We start from the raw sequence: 21130 nt of genomic DNA, 5'->3' as shown, positions 1-21130 counted from the left end.
AAATAGAAGTCGGTCAGGCCCACGAATAAGTTCCATCCTACTACAATCTAAGTAGAGACTCGATACGCATGTACATCCCAACCAACTCAACAATAGATATATAGTCCGTATATATGTATATATCCACACTACAGGACTCTCACTGGACTATGCAGAGGGTCTTAACTTAAATAGAAGGCAACATGCAAAACGCACCTGAGTGGGCAAGACTACCTAAGCCTAACAGGGTATACCTCAACCTACATAGCCAGTTACGCATCCTACTGCATATACGCAACCTAACCATCGACTCTAAGACTCAAGCTCATATTGCGGTACCATAAAAATATATTTAAAGTCCTATCCTATCCATCCATAAGAAATCCAGTAAGTCGTTTAGCTACTTTGACTTACATATCCATAGCAAGTAATCCAGTTAGTCATTCAACTTTGTTTAAGCTGATCTGACTTAAATATAAGTAGGATTTATTTTATAATCCATTCCCTTATTCCGTATAGGTAAGATTTAGTATTTTGAAACTAATTTATCCCTAGTATGCCACCGTCCGATACCAGTGCATATAATCCATCTATCCAGTAGTTGATAATAAGTAGGATTGATTTTATAATCCATTCCCTTATTCCGTATAGGTAGGATTTAGTATTTTGAAACTAATCCGTCCCTTGTATGCCACCGTCCCATACTGGTGCATACATTCCATCTATCCAGTAGTTGATAAAACAGATAATGAAAGTAAATATCAACTAATCCATACATCTAACAATTGATATTTAAAATATTAAATACGACCATCAATTGTTCCATAATAAGCATAACAAAATTATGTATTTTAACATGCTGTTTTTACACTACTCAACCAAAATCCAACAATTGATAATACAACAGTATATGTAAATATCAGTTTATCCCCAGAATCTGTTTAATTGACAGAACATAAATAAATGTACACATCAATTAATTCCATGGCGAGCATAATAAACGTAGGCGAACTATTATGCTTCTAATACCAGTCCAACAATTTATGCAATAATTTCTAAAATTGAAACATTAAGTAATCCTTAACAAGCGTAATTAAAAAATATATATATTTTAATATGCTTACTTATTCCACTGTTACATTATTAGAATTAGATAATCATTCACGGAAAAATTGCTAGAACAACATAAGCAATCGCATCTCTTAACAGTTTGCAGCTTTGTTAAGTACTATATATTGTTCAACCTATAAACCCTAGGTGGTTTATTATCCATTCACACATCCTCTAAAGCTTTATTACAACCTCAGATCTCATCTAAGTTCCCATGTATAGTCCCTGAATACTCTAGAAAGTTCAAAAAACCAACCTAGAAGCAAAAATAAGCCAAAAATGCATCAAAAGGGGGTGGAGCCGCCTCCCCCACATGGGGAGCTGCCTCCCCCTTGAGTGGAGCCGGCTCCACACCATGTGGAGTCGCCTCTACCCACCTTGGAGCCGGCTCCACCCTTGTGGGGAGCCGCCTCTACTCACAGGAACCCATACTGCTTGTTTTCCTTCACCCGTTTCACCTCCGGCGACTTCCATTCCTTCTGTACTCCATAGTTAAGGTTCCTACTGGTTAATACTAAGTCCCAGTGTGTTCTAGAGATTATAAAATTCATAATTTGATAAACAACATCAATTACAACAAGAATTATGCAAAGAAGATTTTAAATCAAACAAATACCCATCGCGAACACCTACTGTTTTAATTATATAAAACATGCAAACCAGTTTTAATTTAACTGTTATTTAATCCTGGAATTGAGTTAGGCATGTAAAGAACACAAGTCAAAGGGAGAGAGTTAAGAATAGAACTTGCTTTTGAGATTTGGTTCAAAATCTCAGCGTCGTCTTCCTAAGGTTTCCGGCGAACGGTCTGTTTTCTCTCTTTGTCTTCTCCTTGGTTCAACCCTCAAACAACACCCCTTTAATCTCTCCTTGGTTCAGCCTTAATCCCAGCCAAACCCTAACCGAAGTACTTTATTTCTCTCTATTTCTCCCCGTCTCTCTGTATACGTGAACAAGGTTTTTGATTTCTAAACCCTAAGCCGACGTTTAATGCTATATTTATAAAGGTTTAAGGAAAACCTAATTCTATTATATTATGATATAGAAACCTCAACTAAAAATAAACCTAGTTGGCTAAACCGTGAAACATAAAAATCCTAGAATTATAATAAATACGAAAACCACTATAACAATTAATTCATTAATCCACATAAGCATATAATAAAGAAAGAAAAATTAAAACAAATACTCAATTAAATAATTCGATTAAATAAAACAAATACTACAATTAATTCAATTAATTAACAATAAATAAAACAAATAAGCAAATAGCCAAATAAACACATACAAATGCACAAATTACAATAAAACCATAAAATGAACTACCGAGACTATCCTTTTAAAATTAGGGGTATTACATTCTTCCCCCCTAACAAAAGGAATTCCGTCCTTTGAATTCGCTCTTACATTCTTCTAATATTTTAGGAAAGTGCGAGTGAATGACATCCTCCCGTAACCAAGTAGACTCAGCCTCATTGTGATGACCCCACTGAACACGAACCAAAGGAATAACCTTATTACGAAGAATTTGATCTTGACGGTCGATAATACGATATGGTGGCTCCAAATATTTTGCATCCAGCTGCAACTCAATCTCCCCAACATTGATATGAAAACATGGAACACATTGTGTACGTGATCCAAATTATCCAGAAGTGCTAACCGATAAGCTACAGCGCCAACTCGGTCCGTAATCATGAATGGACCAACAAACCACGGTGACAACTTCCCTTTCTTCCCAAAGCGCATTACACCTTTCATAGGAGACACTTTGAGTAGAACCTGATCCCCAACCTAAAACTCCAAAGCACGAGTGCGACAATCAGCATAACTTTTCTGCCTACTCTGGGCAGTGTGCATGTGATCTCGAATAAGAGCAATCTTCTCAGAAGTATCCTTAATGAACTCTGGACCAAAGAATCTGCTCTTTCCAACCTCTATCCAACAAACAGGCGATCGACACGGTCGGTCGTACAATGCCTCAAACGGTGCCATACCAATAGTTTTCTGGAAACTATTGTTATATGCAAACTCCACAAGTGGAAAATAATCCTCCCAGTGGCCCTTGAAATCAAGGACACACGAACGAAACATATCCTCCATGATCTGATTAACCCTCTCGGTCTGACCATCTATCTGAGGATGATAAGCAGTACTCAGATGCAACTCTGTACCCAAAGCCTGCTGAAAACTCTTCCAAAATTTTGACACAAAGCTCGAACCCCTATCCGATATAATAAACAACGGAATGCCATGTAACTTCACAATCTCTGTAATGTAAAGTCTCGCCAACTGCTCCGAAGTAAAATCAGTGCAAATAAGCAAGAAATGGGCTGATTTAATCAATCGATCCACGATGACCCAAATGGAATTGTGATCCGTGAAAGAATTTGGCAATCTTTCCACAAAATCTATAGAAATGCTTTCTCATTTCCACTCTGGTATAGGTAGTGGCTGTAGAGCTCCTGGCGGCCTCTGATGATCAATCTTAACCATCTGACAAGTACTACACTGAAAGACAAATAGAGCAATATCCCTCTTCATACCTGCCTACCAAAACTACCGCTTCATATCCTGATACATCTTATCTCCTCCTGGATGAACAGAGAACTCAGAGTGATGAGTCTCAGTCATCACATCCTTCCTCAAATCGTAAGCAGAAGGTACCACTAAATGTCCCTTGTACCTTAAACCTCTATCAGTCCCAACATAGTAGAATGGGACCTCCCCAGAAGCTATCTCTGTAACCTTATCAATGCACTGCTGATCCTTGAGTTGTGTTTTCAACACATTGTGAATAATAGAAGGTGTAACTATCACGCAAGCCATGAAAGCATCCGATAACTCATCCACCATCTTCAAAGCGTTCCACTCAGTGGTGAATAAAGCAGAAAGACTAGCAATGAGTCGGCGACTGAGTGCATCAGCCACCACATTTGCTTTCCCTGGATGGTATTGGATAGAGAATTGATAATCTTTCATAAACTTTAACCATTGACGTTGTCTCATATTCAGCTCCCGCTGAGTGAACAAATACTGCAAACTCTTGCGGTCACTAAATAATCTGAAGGACTCACCCAACAGATAATGCCTCTAAATGCATAAGGCAAAGACCACAGCTGCCAACTCCAAATCATGTGTTGGATAATTCAGCTCATGAGGCTTAAGCTTACGAGATTCATAAGAAATCGGTCGCTCCTCCTGCATCAAAACACATCCAAGACCTTGCAAAGAAGCATCTGTGTAGACAAGATACTCTATCCCGCTCTGTGGAGTAGACAAAACCGGTGCAGAAATCAACTTGCGTTTTAGCTCATCAAAAGCCTTCTGACAGTGTTCATCCTACACAAACCGTACACCCATTTTAGTCAGATGAGTGAGTGATCCCGCTATCTTAAAGAACCCCTGGATGAACCTACGATAATATCCTGCCAATCCAAGGAAACTCCGAATCTTGGTAGGTGAAGTAGGCTATCCCCACTTAACCACTGCTGAAACCTTGCTTGGATCTACCGCTATTCCTCTTTCTGACACCACGTAACCCAGAAACTTCACTTCTCGTTGCCAAAATTCACACTTCTCAAACTTGGCATACAACTAGTGTTCACGAAGTGTCTGCAACACTATACAAATATGTCTAGCATGATCGTCCTCTGACTTAGAATAGATCAAGATATCATCAATGAAGACAATGACAAACTGATCCAAATAAGCCCTGAAGACCCTGTTCATTAAGTCTATGAAGACTACAGGTGCATTAGTCAACCTAAACGGCATCACACGAAACTCATAAGATCCATATCTAGTGAGAAACACTGTCCTAGGAACATCCTGCTCCCTAACCCGATGTTGATGATATCCAGAACGCAAATCAATCTTAGAGAAGTACATAGCTCTCTTCAATTGATCAAAAAGATCATCGATCCTGGGTAGAGGATACTTGTTACGAATAGTAACCTTATTCAACTCCCTGTAATTTATACACTGGCGAAGCGAACCATCCTTCTTCTTCACAAACAACACTGGTGCTCCCCAGGGTGAAGTACTTCTACGAATAAAACCCTGGCTAAGTAATTACTGAATCTGATCCCTCAGCTCTCGCATATCCACTGGTGCCATCCTATATGGTGCCCTAGCAATAGGCGTAGTGCCTGGAGCTAAATCAATCATAAAGTCGATCTCGCGACTAGGTGGCAACCCTGAAATCTCCTGAAATACATCTAAAAAATCCTGTACGATCGGTATGCTATCCAAAGATACCATAATCCCTTCCTCCGTTTCCTCCTCCATATGGAACAAATAAGTGTTAGTGACCCCACTAGAACATGGCGTAGCGACGACGTATATATCCTGACTAGGTATGGTAAATACAACAGACCTATCATAATAATTAACTTGGGCGTGGTAGTGCGATAACCAGTCCATACCAAGTATCACATCATAAGTGTGCATGTCCAAGACCACTAGATTGGCTAGAAATCTGAGCCTGCAAATATCTAGTGTCACCAACTAAACTATCCAAACTAGAATGCTGAATACTTCGGAGAGCAAGACACATAAGGTAACCAAAATACTCCGAAGCTACTCCCTTTTAGATTATCGTGCTATCCTGGGAATTCCTCATTCGAAAACCAACCTACCATATCAACTTACACAAGTTCGTTTATAAACTCCTTGGTAATCGTCATGTCTTAACACAATGTACCCCAAACAAAATATTTGTTTGCCTGTCCAAAAACCAAATCACTCTACTGTAATAATCATTTATTATCGCAACATACACATTCTAATACAGTTTAATAAAACCATATGTGTATAAATCACAAAAATGCTATCACAAAACATAATAAAAAAGCCAAAACCGCTAGTTTACTTTATTAAGAACTTTTCCAAACCATAAACTGTCAAACGAATAATCATAAGATATTCTTTAACAAAATACTAGTGTACGTAATTAAATCCATACTATGCTTTTAGTAATATCTCCACTACTAGTAGTAATTAAAATTACTCCTAGAAGAGCATTCATCCTTGAACACCGGTGCCCTCCATCTTGGATGCTTCGGTATCTACTCTATCCTGATCTTCTTCGTGGTCTTCCTCTCCGCTTGGCTCAGCTTCGAGTAACACCGAAGTTGTGTTAAGTCCACAGTATGGTGGCCAATCTTGCACACCAAAAACCTTCCTTGACTTATACTCCGAAGCAACACCTATTGGAACCAATTCCGCTTTCTTGGTCGGCCTTCGCAGGGGAATCGTCGGAGTAACCTTCTTCATCCTTGGGTCCTTCTTTGCTTTCATTGCGGACCACATCTTTTTCCTAGTGCCAAACATTTTGAAATTACAGAATAAGATTGACATCAGTACGTTTTAAGCGAACTGTAAAGGAATACAATGAATCCTAAACTTAAACTCTAATCAAGATAAAACACTACGCGAAAGTCTTAATACGCAACACCCTAAAGACACTTGAACCTGAAGTGCGCTGAATATTGCATATTCGAGCCCCTAATATGTTAAGACCTAAAGTGATATATTTATCCTCTTTTATACTAATTTATGTTTATTTCGTGTTTTTAGGTGATTTCCTAAAGAAACGGTTAAAACTAAGCTTTTATGATAAAAAGATTGATAATAAAGTTTATCGCGTCGTTGCCGGTCATCCGGAGCAAACCGAGAGTCAAACTGGTGAATTTTGGAAGAGTTTAAGTTTAAAAGCTCAAGCCTCAGTTATATGGCTTGAGCACAAAACAAGAAATTCCACTAAGGCAAGAAAGCTCGAGCTTTGAACTCAGAGCTCGAGCCTAATTTAAGGGTGCTCGAGCCTTTGCCTAAAAGGTCGAGCACATGATGCGTCAAAATTAAAAAGTTAATTCACAGCCCCAGAGCTCGAGCCCAACACCTTGGGATAGAACACCATGAAGAGGGGATTGTGCACCATCAATAAAAAGATGATCCTGACAAATTTTGCTCCAGAGCTCGAGCCCGAATCAGAAAACTCGAGCACCAACACTTCGGGCTCGAGCATGGCTGAAAACTCTGAACCCGCTTCAGTATTTTGGCCATAACTTTTGACTCGGAACTCCAAATTAAGCAAAATTAGCGGCACTAGAAAGAAGACTCGAAGCCCGATATTTTTACCTCTAATAGCCATCTCGAGATTCACATTATAAATGGGTCAAAGTTGTATTACAAAGTCAGAACAAGTTGCTGGCAGGTGAAGCTCGAGCCTGAACCGAAAAGCTCGAGTCTGAACCTCAAAGCTCGAGCCTGGGACTCTAGAGCTCAAGCCTGGAAGTCCTGGAAGTCGAAAATACATGTGAGAATTACCAAAAATCATATTTCTGTATTTCCTTATGGGCCCAATTATTACCAAAAGCTAGAAAACCAATCCAAAGGGGATTACGACTTATTCTCTACTATAAAAGAAGAGGAGAATGCCACAGAAAAGGGGAGCTCTCATCCATCAATCTCATATCTCTCTCTCACGGCGGCTTTTAGGGTTTTGAAGGGAAGTCCCCAAGAGAGAAGTGCAGACCTTGACGATGAAGACTACACCAATACAGATGATATCTGGCATTGTCATGAGTGACTAATTCCTCTCTTAGGGCATTGATGTAACCCGATCCTATTATTATGGTTTGATTGTTTATACTTTGGGAATTTAATAGTTTATATATTTTGATTACATGATTTTGAGCAATTGAGCCAACTCGATTGGTGCTTTAATGAATTAATAGTTTCTGAATAGTTATTACATTGTCTTAGATATAATTGCTCATAAATTATTCTCAACTGATTCTTATTGGACGGTATTTGGCGGACCCATGTTGGACATAAGAATGGAGATCATGTAATGGTGTTCAAACGTTTTTCTTGAATGAACTCTTTCATAATCTATGCTTAGGGAAGACGAGTTATACTGCAACATTAGTTAAAAGTAGGTTAGCGGATAATTCGTGCCAACTTTTGATAGGTTATAGTTAGCTAAGTTCAATGAAACATCTTTCTTTAAAACTGAATTAAATGAATATTATTGAGTTTAATTCATATGATATATAAATTGTTGAAATCCTAAGGTTGAATAGTTGACCATAGTAGGAGGATCGTGGTAAAGTCAATCCCTAAGTATCTCTTTATTTTACTTTATTTATTTTCTGTTTATATTATTGCACCACAACAAATCAAATCCTCTTTCTTAATTAAAATAGCAATTAATTGAAGACTCGATAAACCATCAAAGTCCTTGAGGTTTGACACCCTCAACATAGCCCTATCCTACAAGGATTCGTTCTATTGCGAGTGGTATTTTATTATTAATAGATAAAAACACACATCACTCATCAACCTTCCCAAGGCTTTAATTCAACTGAGTTAGCTCATTTCAACCTTGTGCACCTAAAAAAAGGGATAAACGTAAAATAAAAGTAAAGCAGGAAAATAAGATAGAATAAGGTCCTAATATACTCAAGATCAAGGGTTGAAATGTGCATATTTCAGCACTTATCATTCCCCGCCTTATTACCTATCTCTTAAAGCTAGCACAGATTCCAGTGCTCAGAATGAGGCATTCATCTCAGACTGCCCCACGTTTCGCTCCCAGCAGTGGAATAATGTTTGGGGCCACATGCCGAAGCTGAGGAAGAGGGAGTGGGGCTTAGACGATGAGATTCGGGAGGAGCAGCGGTGAGTAGCTGCCGAGGCCTGTGGAGAGGAGTATGTTATTGATGGACCTCCCTATCTAGTTGCTGGTGTTGACATTCCTGCTGGACAGCCAGAGAAGCGAGAGATGGCTGATGATAGAGAGCATCCGGCTAACGGAGAGGAGGATGATGAGAGTGTCGATTCTAAGGAGGACATGGACACCTCTGATGGCCAAGCACGGAGACAAGTTGAGCCTGTAGCACAGCCTGAGAGTTTAGAGCTATGTGCCGAGGTGGCACAGTTGAGGACCGAGCTTGCGGAGACCTGAGCTGAGCATTCTATGATACCCCTAGATTTCTGAATGCGGGGTGGTTAGGCCCACACCCGAACGCTTGGGGATATCAAAACAAATTGGTAATAAATGAACACAAAGTACAAAGGAATAAATAAGAATAAATAAAAATGCTGAAATGGGAACTAGAACGATAATCTATTATAATAAATTTCATTAATAAATTCTTATGATGCAATTAATCCTCCAGTAATACAACTCGGGAATCCATACTGTGTGGACCCCTAATAATAACCCAACTGAAATAACTAAAATAAAATATAATCCGAAACTAAAACATGAAGAAGAATCCTACGTAGTCGGAAGAGTGAATGATGTCTTTGCTCAGCACGAATAAATGCTAAGACTAGAATTGACACCTGAAAAATAAAGGTGGGTCAGGCCCACAAACAAGTTCTATTCTACTACAGTCCAAACAGAGATCCGATACACGTATACATCCTAGTCAATCCAATAATAACTAGTAGTCCGTATATATATATATATATATATATATACACACACACACTAAAAGGGCTCCTACTGGGCTATAAGGCGGCCTCAACCTGAATAGTAGGCAACATGCAAAACGCACCGATAGTGGGCATGGGTACCTAGACCTACCAGGGCACACCATAATCCACTATAGCTAGCTAACCACCCTATGTACTATACGCACCCTAACCACTGATCCTGAGACTCAAGCTCATATCATGGCACATAATTATATATATATAATCTGTCCTATCTAATCATAAAAGTAAATTATCCATCCATATATTTCAGTGGTGTCTCATCCAACTGTTCCGTTGACCTGACAAGAATAAGTAGGACTTAACTTTCAAGTTAATTCGTTCCTTATAAATCTGAATAGGTAGGACTTATCCGTCCTTAGATAGCCACCATCTCATACTGGTGCATTATATCCATACAATCTAATAGTTGATGTAACAATTAAAGTAATACATCAAATAATCTAGAAATAAACATAATAACAGAATATCATGTTATCACAAAATATGAATGACTTATAAATTATTTAAGCTTCCTACATCATGTATCCCACACAAACTGAATCTTAAAACATGCTAATATTTTATTTCACAGTCAAGTAAACATTCTCCAAATACAATTCATGTTAAACATTTAATCTCAATTGCTATAACAAATTAAAAGATTAAACCCATTCATTCTTTTAAGAATTAAATAGCATGGCTTGTTATAATCAAGTCTATTAAAATTTATTTAATCTCATACCTAGTCCCTATTTAATGTTCGAGACCCCTCAAAATTAATTAAGGTCAACTTAAACGCTGTTTACGTAAATTCTCCAAGTAAGGCTTGAGCTTTAATCATGATAGCTCGAGCTTTCTACCCATGGCTCGAGCTTTTCATTAATAGTTCGAGCTTTGCATCAATAACTCGAGCTTTAACTCCAAGGCTCGAGCTTTTCGCATACGGCTTGAGCTTTGCACCCAAGGCTCGAGCACTGTAACAGCGGATTGAGCATTGTTACGCGAATCTGCCTAGAAATCCTACTATACGCCTGTTCTTCACTCTCTTCATTTGATTCACCAACTTGGTTATCAACAATTATCTCACTTCTCAAGGTTGTCACCGCATTGACTTGCTTGATTATGCGACCTTCCGATAAGGAATTGGTTTCCACAGCAAATTATTGCTTTGGTGGGGTATTTAAAGGCATCTTTCCTTTCTCTCTAGCATTCAAGGTACTAGCTATTTGCACGACTTGGGTTTCTAGCTTAGCAATAGATTGGGAATGAGAGTGAAGCAATTGAGTGTTTGTCTCTAGAGTACCCAAAGCAGTCAACACTTTTTCCTCAAAAGCGGGACTTCTAGAATTTCCTTAAGAATAAGATGATTGATTAAGAAAATGAGAGTTAGAAAATTGATTTCCATGTGATTGAAAAAATGATCTATAACCTTGGGAACCTTGGCTTTGCATTGAGGGCGGACACATACTTGTTTTGAAAACCACCTTGGGGAGGGTTTAAGCCTTCCCCTTGGCTTTTCCAAGAGAAGTTTAGATGGTTCCTCCACCCGGCATTGTAGTGTATGCCATAGGGATTATTCCCTTGGTTAACAAATGCATCATTAACTTGTTCATGATGCTCACTTTGCACATGTCCATAGGGACAATTGGAAGTAGAATGTAAGACACTAGAACAAGTCATGCAAGATTCATTAGATGAATGTTGAAAACAAAGATCTATGCATGGAATTTTCACTCATACTTTTATACAATTGCCAAATATCATTTTCATTTTTATCAAGATAAGAACCACCTATAGATGCGTCTACCATTCCTTTTTTATTATCCGGCAAACTTTCAAAGTAGTATTAGACTAATTGCCACTTAGGAATGTCATAATGTGGACACTTCCTAAGCAAGTCATTAAATCTTTCCCAAGCCTCATGAAACAATTCCCCTTCCCCTTGAGAAAATTCACGAATGGAAGTTCTCATAGCATTGGTCTTTGAAACCAGATAGTACTTTTTTAAGAACTCTTGTTACATTTCTACCCAAGAAGTTATCGAAAAAGGCCTAAGATTGTTGAACCAATATTTTGCCTTGTCCTTGGGGGTAAAAGGAAAAAGTTTGAGTCTCAAAACCTCTTCCGGTATGTCCATGTATTTCACGGTGGAACATACTTCAAGAAACTCATCCAAATGCTTGTAAGGTTCTTCACTTGGAAGTCCATGATAGTTAGGAAGCATTTGAATGGTTTGCGGTTTGATTTCATAGTGATGTGCTCTAAATGGGGGCAATTGAATGCATGTAGGTGCATTATATTCATTAGGCACATAATGATCACGTAAAGCAATGGGAGGATTCACAACCGGTGGTGCTACACGAACACCTTGATGGCCTTGCATAATGGGAGGTTGTGGAGCAAAAATTGGCCGAGGCATTCCCAATGGAACTTAGCCTTGTTGTTGTGGTGGAATGTATGGTCTTGGCATGCTTAATGAGACTTGAATGTTGTCATGATGCACATTAGGGTGGAGGATACCTTGTTAGTTTATGTGACTAAGGTCCTCTACATAGTCGTCATGTTGCGCTTCCATTGGTAAAATGGAGTGATGAGAGCTACCCATTTCCCTAGGATTACGAACAATGGATTCAAGATTCAAATTAGGAGGGACAAGAGTAGGGTTTAATGACCTACGACCATACATGCACAAACAAAACAAAAACAAGCAAAACGCAAGTAACAATCACTTCGCCTCCACAACAAATCAATCAACAAACATCCTCCACATACTATAATCCCATACTCCCATGCTTTCAACAATATACAAAGAAAAGTAAAATTCCCTCTATGCAGGCTCACAATCTATCTAAGAATTTAAGAACTTGCCACCACGCGGGCCGACGATTTAACTAGAGATTGAGTTTAGAAAAGCTCACAAAGGGTCCTTAAGCAACTTCAATTCGTTTTTCAATTTTCGCTTAGCTTTGCAATTTTTTAGATTTTAGCTTTTTTATGCTTAGCTTAGCTCCTTGCTTTTCAATTCTCCCTTACTTCACTTCCCTTTGCCTAATTCACCTAACCAATCAAGAACAAATACAATAAGTACCAAAATAAAATAAAGTAAAAATACAATCAAAAGAGTACTAATTCCTAATTGTTTCCAAAACACGGCGTTGCCAAATCCCCGACAACGGCGCCAAAACTTGGTGCATACCTACTGTGATGCACCCAAATTGCATAAAAAGTGTGGCCAAGTTTGAATTTATAAAGTGTCACTACTGCCTCTAACTACTAATATAGCTAAGGTGAGTAGGGATCGTCCCAAGGGATCAGATGCATGTTTGAAATGGAAATAAGATTGGATTAGTAGGTCGAGTGATCAAAAGGTGGTTTGATTAGTTAATTAAACTACACTGTAAACAAATTCAATACAAAACAATTAAAGTAAATAATGGGTAGAGAACAAGAGTGTGAGGTCTTGGGATTTAGAGGTCACCACTAAATATCACCTTTCTAGATACTCAATGTGTAATGAATGAGGGAAAATATATGTTACAATACCAATATGTGTGATTAATTGAATCAACAAGCATGTATGACTAATTAAGCATATATTGTCTAGATAATCTAATGAATAGCATAATATATCAAACTAAGCCATTATTCATTCCTTTAAGCTCATAATCAAACACATTAACAAGCTAGAGAATTATACTACTTGCATTCATAAGTATGGAACATCAAACAACAAGTATGGATTGTACTCCCATCTAGGAAAATAAGGCAACTACACTACAATTAAGCTAGGGACATAAAAATTAAACTAATTAAACTAAGGAAGAGGCACAATCCATCAAGAAATGAGTATGAACCATCAAACAAACCACAAGGGTATTCCATTAAAGCACTATGTCTTGACAATCTCTAGATTCATAGTATCAACACATATAGACATGCATCAATATCATAAAACCAAGAGATAAACACATGAACATATATATTAGCATACAAAGACATATGAATAAAATGAAATAATCAATTGGAAGTATTAAACAACACAAATCATTGTAAAAACAAGATTCATATATATAAATCAAATGTCAAGACAAGATTACAACACAAATTCCCTCAAAATACAAAACATCAAGGTCTAGAAGGCATGCTTAGGGCTAACTCTAGCCTTAAGATGATGTTTAGCCACTCATTGATGTAGTCATCCAAAACTCAAGGGCTATCTCCATAGTAGGATTGATCTTCTTCGCCTTGATGGAAACCCTAGATGAATGGAAGAACTCCCAAATGGTGTATATCTCTCTGATCTCTAGCCTCCTCTCTAAGATTATGTATATGTCTAAGATTGTATATGATGATATGTAAAAATGGCTCAAAATCCTTATATAGGTAGCTGAAGTGTCACACCGAATGGTCAGGTCTCGTGCACTAGGGCCCATTCAATGATTGCACCACTAGCCATCTTTTAATAAGCTGGACTCTATTTTATTTCGGACTTGAGGAGGTTCGATCGATCGAATTCTGTGGCTAGATCAATTGAAGTATGGCCAGATCGATTAAACCTTAGCTGCGCCTTTTTGGAATAAGACAAATCCGAGATATTTTGGGGATATTTTGGAAATAGACAAAAGTGATAGGTGGGGATATGATCAAGGAAGTTCGATCGATCTGAAGGAAAGTTGGATCGATCGAAGATGGAAATTCTTGAGGATAAGGATAAGGGGTTTGATCCATCTTGGCAAGGCTGGATCGATCACTGTGAGATCGATCGAAAATATGTCTGATCGATCGAAGCTTGTTGTTTTCCACCACTTTACTTCTGCTTTGCTCATTTCTTCCATTTAACTTGAGATTGCTTTTTTTATGATCTAATTTGGTTGAATTGACTTATTTTGGGGATAAGCACCTGAAAAGGGCAATAACATGAAATTAGTCTAAAACGGGAAAATAAGATAGATAAAGGTTCTAGAATACTCGAGCTTAAGGGGTTTAAATGCGCACTTTTTAACGCTCATCAAGCACACCATTTAATTAAACAAATAATACAAATAACACATAGACAAATAACCAATTAATTAAGTAACACTTAATTCAATTAAACACATAAACAATTACTCAAATAATTAATTAAACAATTAACAATGCAATTAAAACAAATAAATAAATATCGAGACTATCCTTTTAAAATTAAGGGTATTATACATTCCCAGTCATTGGATACCATAGAGAGCCTGTTGACTGCATAGCGGGTGATGTTAAATGAGCTTCTTCGCCGTTCTTCATCAGAGGATTCGACTTTAGCGGCCATTCCTCCATCCACCGATTAGCTGCTTAGGGGCCAATTTTTGTTTCATTTTCTATGTATAAGCACTTATGTTGACTAGGGTAGTTGATGTGATACCCCCGGATTTCCGAATGCGGGTTGGCCAGGCCCACGCTCGATAACCCGAGGATATCAAATCAATTAGCAATAATCGAACACAGAATACAAATAAGAAAACAAGAATAAATAAATTGATGAAAAGAAACTAGAATAATAATCCAAAAACCTCAGAATAAAATTTAATTAACAAAGAATGATTCTAATACATCCTACTTCTCCATTTCTATTACAACTCGGGAATCCATCCAGTGGACCCCTAAAATACCTCACTGAACTCAAAAGATTGGAAACGAAACCTAAGTCTAAAATATGAAATAAAACCCTGGTCATCGGTGGAGTGAATAACTGTATCTGCTCAGCACGATCCAGCTCCAAGTCTGGAACTAACAAACACCTGTAAAAATAAGAGTGGGTCAGGCCCACATGCAAATTCTTCTCTAACTACAATCCAAACAGTGACTCGATACGCAGATACACCCTAGATATCTCAACAATAGCTATCTAGTCCATACATATATATATATATCCACACTAAGGGACATTCACTGGACTACAGTAGGGGTCTCAACCTGAATAGAAAGCAACATACGAAAATGCACCCAAAGGTGGGCATGAGTACCTAGACCTAATAGGGTACACCTCAACCTACTATAGCCAGCTACGCATCCACTGCATATACGCACCCTAACCAACGAGTCTGAGGCTCAAGCTCATCTCGTGGTACCATAAACATATATATAACGTCCATTCATATCCATCCATAGGAAATCCAATAAGTCGTTCAGCTTATTCAGCTGCACAGACTTAAATATAAGGAGAATTATGTTTTTATAATTCGAACCCTTAATCCAAAATAGGTAGGACTGAGTTATTTTGAATCAGTCTGTCCCTAGTATGTCACCGTCCCATACCGGTGCATACAATCCACAAAATCTATATAATTGATTGAACAGGTAGAATTGTTCACCAATTAAAATCCATAAGGTAGGAATGAGCATTTTGAGCTAAACCATACCTAGTATGTCACCGTCATATACCGGTGCATACGATCCTCCATATCCATGTAAATTACAACATATAAATAATAAGCAAGTAATTTACAGTCCAAAACCAATTATCCATATCATTGCAGAATAGTTTATACAATGCCACAACAATTACAGTTCAAAACCATAATCCAATTAACTGTAGAATAATATATAAGATTCCACAATTAACATCCAACCCATATAAATTACAACACATAATTAACAGTTTAGCAATTTACAATCCAGAACTGTCCCAAATACTTGCAGGAGACTATTTATAGTTTCAGCAATTTAAATCCAAGAGTTAAACCATGTATTTGCAGGAAACGGTTTAAAAGTTCAACAACTAGCATCCAAAGCAGGCGTAGATCACATCTAATATATATATGACTCTATCATGCATTACAAATAAGTTTTATAATCATAGTATAGTCCAATTAATTGCTAAACTAATCTAGGCAATTTAGTTCCTTTCGTCCGACAACAGCGTACTAAGTTGTATACTCGTATTCTGTTTCATCTTTTAGCACAGAGCCATACACTATGCCACAAGTCCAATTGGTTATTAAAATACTTCACCATGCATATAAAATAAGTTTAAATAACTTACTAAATCCCATAATAATTGCTAAAATTTAATTAAGCAATTTATTTTCCTTCCATCCGTTAACAGCATAGAAAATTCCTTAATTTTATACTGTTTGTCCCATTGATTTAGAGGTCAACTTTAATCAACTTAAGGTCTTAATTACACCCAAAATAAATTTCTTAATACCTCTGTGTAGACCCAGACCCATCCAAACAGTTCCTATGCTCCAACAGTTGCAAATAGATCGTAAAAAAAAAAAATTCAGAAAATCCCTATTTGAAAGAGCCTGCTCTAAATTCCAAGAGCAGGCTTTTTTTTGAGCCTGGAGCCGGCTCTAAGAATGTAGAGCCGGCTCATTCATTAGCAGTATGGTGAATGATACTAGTAGAATTGGTGTAAATCAATCTACATATGGATAAATTTTTGTCGTCTCTCGGAGAGTCAATTGAAACAGTACTCTTCGGTTGGAAATCGGATAGAGTTCTCATTAGAACAAAGACATGATTTTATATCACATTCTGGAGCGAATGGGGATTAGGTTGTGACGTTCTATGGTACGTTGTAAAACCACGATAGACGGTTTACATTCCGCGTATAAGGAGGATAAGGGGTAAGCCTTTGGTATTTGCTTAGGCAAAAGAATGTTGCTTTTAAGCTATGGTTACAAACAGGTTTCAAGGTTGGATGATTACCAACGAAACTACGAAATGAACTTTTGCGACATAATTTGTGAACTTGAGTTCAAATGAGGTTTTTCTCTGGAATGGAGGATGTTTTAATTAGAAATTATATTTTGGTTGTTTTGTTGCATTGTGTGTATCTATGTGTTGATTTTGTTATTTTGTGTTGCATTTTACTACTATGTGTTTCATTTTGTTGTTACGTGTTTTATTTTTGTTAATTAGTCCGGATTGGGAGTATGGATTGGTTGGGAACACAAGTATGTGATCAACCAACTATTGTGTTGATGACGTGGATAATAGCGCTATGTACACTAGAATTTGTAAATAAATGGTCATATGATTGGGTAAAAACACAAACTCCTAGCCAATCTATTGGACTTGGATGTGCGTCAATAGGGTACATTAATTATGATGGGATAGCTTAACTACCAATACAAGTCCAATAATTTACAATGATTAGTTGGAAATATTCTACGCTAGGTAGGGACTTGTTTTTACAACACTATAAGAATGGTGGTTGTGAATGTCTTGGGGGATTCGTGAGGTTGTGGTAGGTAAAGATCACTGTAATGCCACTATGGATCGGACGGAGGATTTCGGGCTGGTAGGTACTTCTTGGGATGACGCCGACTGAGGATAGTGGACTGATTTAAGCTATATCAGTCTATTCGTAATTCAGACATGGTTTTACGAGGGTGTCATTTGGAGGGGTGGCTGGAATTGTACCTAGAGGAGGAACCAAAGTTTCTACACTACATAAAAATGTGGAATTTTTTTTTAGGGTCCTAATTTACAACAATTAGTTGTTGCTTTGACATTGATGACTATATGGAGGATGGGGAAAGTTTCATAAGCTTTTGAAGCAGGACAAGGAGTCAAATTAACACTAGGTAGGGTGTCAAAGATAGGATGGTGAGACCGGTTAGCTATCATAAGGAAACGGTGCACAGTGTGCGTGAAAAAGTTATACTGTGTGGTTGGCTGTTGATGATGCTCCAAATTAAGTACTGGGTGCAGATGAAATTTGGTGGTACCAGACTAATGGTACTTTTGGGTAGACAGATTGGGAGGAGGATGACGGGACTGAGATTCACAACACTTAGTTTTTTCTTCATTCTGGCGGATAATATGATTTCTAAATTAAATCAGCTCAGATCTTGTTTATTTCGAACTAGTGAAATATCAGTTCATATAAATAGAAGGGATTACAAGACGACTTAGATGCATCAAAGTGGTAATTCGCGTTTTGCGTTACGTTCTGGTTGGTGGAAGGGAACATGGATGAGGACGCTCGAAACAACTGATAGGAGTTTTTGGTTAGTTGTTACATTCGGAGTTGGGGTCTTAGTTTATATACTAATAACACTTGCTTTTACCAAGGCAATAAAGGGGGTCAAATTCAAATATCAGAGCTGACCCTGGAGGCAGTGTTACCTTACTTAGACAGAGTATAAGGTACTAGAGGAGGATTTGTTGCATCTATGAATACTGTCGGAGTGACTGAGATATAAAATTTGTAGAAATTTTTCTTGGTACACTCAGACGGTTATACGGAACATCAGGACATCAAATGTCCGTTCTAGTGACTAGGTTTAGAAAGAGACATGTATATAACTGTCTAAATGAGTCTCCCCAGTTAAAAAGATAACCGGAGGTCATTGGCGATTTTTGGCACTGCCTAAATTACAATGGGAGTAAGACTAATTCTCATAATGTTCACTTTTGAATTTCGTATTAGTTCTACATTGTACTGATAATAGAGGGATAGCTGTGCTTCATATCTCTCAACGGGGGATTGGGTCGAGAATGTATATTTGATAATAGAGGAGATACTTGGGATAGATATCCTAGGTTTTTATGGGAAGTTGGAAGTGTTTACTTTATTTCTCATCTTGATGGCACCAGGAGGTTTGCGGGGGAAGCAAGGTGTGTTGTCGGGGAAGGTCAGTTGTTAGGTATTAAATTTCTTTTCAGGGAAGGTGTTACTAAAACACTAGGATGGATGCATAGACGTTTTACCAGTTTATGCTATGGAATTTGGAGGAATGTGGATCTTTATCCTGTATAAACAAATGTAGGTACGAATGAGTAGTTGCTAACTCCAACTTATATATTGAATAATTTTGTGTTTTCTTTATATGGGACCCGTAGATGGTTCTGGGAAGTTTTGGAATTCAGTGGAGCTCCTACGCAACAGCAGCGTCCACAATGGAACGATAATGAATGTTAATGAAAAAAAAATTCAGAGTTTCATGAATTCCGAGGACGGAATTCCGTTTGTTAGGGGGGAAGAATGTAATACTCCTAAAATTAAAAAGGATATAATTGGGATTTTACTATTTATTTTAAGTGTTTTATGTGTTTATGTGGATATGTGTTTAGGTTTAATTGATTAAATTATTTGTTCGTTCTTTATTTTATTTAATTGTTTAGTCTTTAATTGATTTAATTGTCATTTGGGTTGTTTTTGAATTGTTTTGTTGGTTAATTATTTTATGTAATTTAATTAGGGTTTTAATTGATTGAATAATTGGTTTTTATTTTTTATTTTATTTAATTAAATAGGTTAAATTATTAGGGTTTTGTCTCTTTACCATCGCGTTTGAATAAAGCCGCCTTGTTTAATTAAGCCGCCTTAGAGATGTAAGGAATTGTTGATTTCCGTCTCTACGATTAAAGTAGAATTAGGGTTAATATCTTTTCCTAAGCCTATAAATAAAACAATAAGGGTCTGCTTAGGGTTGTAAGCACAAACCTTATTCACGAATAGTGAAAATACAGAGAGTGAAACAGAGAGTTTAAGGGAAAAAACTAAAGGAGAGGAAGGTAGGGTTTGAGCCAAGGATTGTAAGCTGAACTAAGGAGGAAGCTTGAGAGCTGTTTGAGGGTTAGAACCGGAGCAGAGGAATCCTTGACGGCGGTCACGATCGCCGAAAAGTTTAGGAAGAAGACGACGTTGAAAGGTTTCAAACCGAAACCGAAAGGCAAGTTCTTCTACTTTCTCCTTCCCTTTGGCTCGTGTTCTGTGCACCTAGATAATCTCTAGGGTTTAATCAATCAGTAACTGGAATTTACATGTTCAATATATGTTATATTAATGATCTGGTTGTGTTAAAATCAAAACTGTTACAATTTCTACATGTCTCGTTTCAATTTTCAGTTCTTTAAGCATGTTGCTCTGTTGTAACTTTAGACTTTGTAATTTATTTCATCTACTGCAAATGAACTGTGGGGATGTCATAGGGATTTATATAGGATCCTTAGGTTCAGTGGTGAAGAGGAACAGAGGGTTTGGAAGAGAACTGAAATTTCTTAAATTAGTTTCAGTGTTGTTCTTCAAACATATTGGTTTAATGGCTTTGTTTAATCTCTGTAATTGATTTCAAATTGTTGTTCTAAAACCATTGGGAGTCTGTTTTGGTATTAATAAGACCTTAGGATAAGTTTTTGAAACCAACTGAATGGCAGAAATATGCCGGAGAAGAAGCAGAAAGTCAGAACGGAGCAGAACGGGGACAGGGGCTCTCAAAGGAGGTGAGAGCCGGCTCCATGGATGTGGGAGCCGGCTCCCATACTCATTGAGCCGGCCCTACATTCTTAGAGCCGGCTCCAGGCTCAAAAAAGAGCCTGCTCTTGGAATTTAGAGCAGGCTCTTTCAAATAGGGATTTTCTGATTTTTTTTTTTTTTTTTTACGATCTGTTTGCAACTGTTGGAGCATGGGAACTGTTTGGATGGGTCTGGGTCTACACAGAGGTATTAAGAAATTTATTTTGGGTGTAATTAAGACCTTAAGTTGATTAAAGTTGACCTCTAAATCAATGGGCCAAACAGTATAAAATTAAGGAATTTTCTATGCTGTTAACGGATGGAAGG

Source organism: Cornus florida, unplaced genomic scaffold (assembly GCF_030987335.1).
Source record: "Cornus florida cultivar Cherokee Brave unplaced genomic scaffold, ASM3098733v1 CherokeeBrave_3.0.0_Hap2_Chr06, whole genome shotgun sequence".
NCBI lineage: Eukaryota > Viridiplantae > Streptophyta > Magnoliopsida > Cornales > Cornaceae > Cornus > Cornus florida.
This window is presented reverse-complemented; position numbering follows the sequence as displayed.